This window comes from Quercus suber, unplaced genomic scaffold (assembly GCF_002906115.3).
Source record: "Quercus suber isolate HL8 unplaced genomic scaffold, Cork oak 2.0 scaffold_115, whole genome shotgun sequence".
NCBI classification, from domain to species: Eukaryota; Viridiplantae; Streptophyta; class Magnoliopsida; order Fagales; family Fagaceae; genus Quercus; species Quercus suber.
The window spans coordinates 1455529-1458765 of record NW_027069580.1 but is presented as its reverse complement, the minus strand read 5'-3'; the positions used below and the strand labels follow the sequence as shown (position 1 = coordinate 1458765).

General features: G+C 31.0%; 1 pseudogene; it reads left to right on the top strand.

Annotated features, from left to right (window-relative positions):
* Window positions 1–279: 279 nt before the first annotated feature.
* Window positions 280–2245, top strand: LOC112031684 (ferritin-like catalase Nec2; annotated as a pseudogene).
* Window positions 2246–3237: the final 992 nt, after the last annotated feature.

Below are 3237 nucleotides of genomic sequence, written 5' to 3'. Positions count from 1 at the left end.
CCATTCAACAGTCACCTAACCATGCAAAGACAATGTCCATATTATTCTAAATATAAACAATAGCATCAACATCAGCATCAGCATCAATCTAACTTATCTACAATCATATTATTCTAGCTAGAATAATACGATTATAGATAAGTTGGATAGCCATGTGGAATCATTCTAAATATAAACAATGTTACTTAGCCATGTGGAATTTTGCTAAATATAACTATCTAGAGATTATATATAAATACAAACATTAGCATAAAAAAATTAAATAAAAAAAAAAACGCGATGGCACTAACTACTACTAGCACAGCCACCATCACCACTTTACTAATCTCCCTCTTCTTCCTCCCCAAATTTATTCTTTTGAATTAGCCATAGACCATCACCATATACGTTTTGCAAAAGCAGACATGGATCTTTTGGAATTTCCTCTAAATTTAGAATTCTTTAAAGCTAAATTCTTTTTGTATGGCGCTTTGAGTTATGGCTTAGATAAAGTTGCTCCAAATCTAGCCAAGGAGGCCCAACACCCCTCAGTGCTAAAAAGGCAAATTTAGATCATTTTACCCAAGACGTTATCCTGCAATTTGCTTACCAAGAAGTTGGACACTTGAGGTTTCTCTTTTAAAATAATTATTCAATTTCTTTTGGGCTTTTTTGTTTGGGTTTAATGGCTAATGGGTTCCAGTTAGTTTGATTGATAAATATTTTTGGCCTTAAATAAGGGATTTGGGTTTGAATACCACCTATATTAAACAAAAACACATTGATGTCTTAAATAATGATAAACAACTATCATAATTATTATAATGTAGATACAATATATTTTAAATCCTATCATAGCTATAAATTTAAAAAAAAAAAAAAAATTATCATGGTCCTAACTATTAAATTCTTGATGCAGGGCCATTCAAAAAGTTGTTAAAGGATTGAATCATTTGCAAAAACAGTTGATGCTACAATAGGGAAAAAGTTGTCCCCACCTTTTGATCCTTATTACAGTGGAGTTCACTTTCTCCTTGCATCTTACCTTATTCCTTATGTTGGACTTACTGGCTATGTTGGAACAATTCCAAAACTCAAAGCCCCTAGTTCTAGAAGGGTAATCAAGATTTAAACTTGATCCATAGTAATGTTCTACAAACAGACAGTATCAATAATCTAATGCTTCTATGTGCATGTGTGTGTGTATATATACACAGTTTATATTACCATTTTTTTTTTTGTAGAATAAACAATTTTTTTATGCTAAGAAATGATAAAGCTTGAAAAAAGAAATTTGTAATTCTTTTAATGGTCCATAATCAAGTTATATTTCATACAACTCACCTAATAATTTTTTTATTATATTAAAATTTTAAAATCCTATCATTGAATTATATATGTTTTCTATATTTTTAACGTACAAGCCAAATTTGGTATCAACTAGATTTAATTTACTTTTTAATTAGCAATATCATTTTTTCTAACTATTTTTAAAGTAAAAAAAATTTGAATTTTAAGCACTTCATAAATGAGATAATAATTAATCTCTGATCAACTTTATGTTTTGCATAGATATAAGATAAAATGAGACAATGTAATTCAAGTTATTTAACAGTGGATTTTTGAAAATTTACATTTAATATATATATATATATATATAGTTATTGAGCAGTATAATGTTGATAAAAGTTACATTGGATTTAATGTAAACCCAACCCTTTTATTATTTGAGATTTTTTTTTTTTTTGGTTGAAATCTATTGTTTGAGAAGTAGATCGGTAGAGGACGGAGACAGGAGTATATTCACAACACTTACTTTAATATCATAATAAATTACTACTTGTCCAAAATTATCAAACCATTATTCTAACAATGTCGACTTGTATATGTTCAGCTTGTTGCAGGCCTTTTAGGAGTGCAATCAGGCCAAGATGCTGTTATTCGAGCATACCTATACGAGCATGCAAAGGAGATAGTGTCACCATATGGAATAACTGTGGGAGAGTTTACAAATCGCTTTTCAGAACTAAGAGATAGGCTTGGACATCAAGGTCACAAAGATGAAGGCCTTGTGGTTCCTCTAGCTGAAGGTGCTGAGGGAAAGATCAGTGGAAACGTGCTTGCTGGAGATGCAGACTCTGTTGCATTTGACAGGACCGCAGAAGAGATATTGAGGATTGTGTATGGCTCTGGTGACGAGAAAAAACCCGGTGGATTCTATCCAAAAGGAGGCAATGGTCGCATTGCCAGATCTCATCTACTTTAATTATATGCACACAACTTTATTACAAGAAAACAAGCTTCGGTTTTTTCTGGTTCATTGTTTAAGCTATGTGACCGTTGCATTAATAATGAATAAAACGTTTGTTAGTCTTTATTATTAAGTAATATATATGTGACAAAATTGTCATTTGAAGCTTTTATCAGGTTTGTTCAAAAGCTTACACTTTCTGTGGATTCCAAATAGAATGGACGTTATTAGTTCAAATCCTATGATATCATTAAAAAAAAGGTTTTAAACATTCTAATTTGAATAGTGAGCTTCAGGGAGAAATGTCTTTGAAACTATAATGAATTATAACCTAAGATTATGTGCGTGCATGCATGCATAGGGCGAGCTTGAAATATGCCATTTATATAGGCGGAGCCACGTTGGGCCCATGGCCTCCCCTAACTTTGCAAAATTTCCACTAATAGTAGTAACAAAACCATATTTGATCTTTAAAATTACTTGCCGGCCCCCCCTAATATTTTGAGAAAAAATTCAAAACAGATTATTCCCTTTCAAAATTCCATTTGCTCTCTTTCAAATTTTAAAATTTGGTTCGGAAAAATCTAAAAAAGAAATAACACCCGCCCATTCCTTGGTGACAAAGCCTCTCCAAATTCCATATATATTAAAAGCAAAAATAAACAAAAATAAACCTAAATGTTTAGTATTCTATTCAATGTATAATTATGATTCCTCCAAATATGGGGAAAAAAAATCCTTGTAGCTATAGCTAATAGTTGTGAGAAATGACATGTATATGACATTTTCACAACAAATCTTATGTGGCTAGTTGTTATAGGTTGTTATTGGTGGGGTAGAAAAATAATTTTAGTGGTAGATTCAAAATAAAACCAATAACAACTAACCACCTATGATTTGTTATGAAAATGTTGTGAACGTAGCACCTCTCAATAGTTGTTGTTTACTCAAAAACAAACACTGAAAATAAATTGTAAAATTGTAAAATGCAAAATTCACCATCTAAA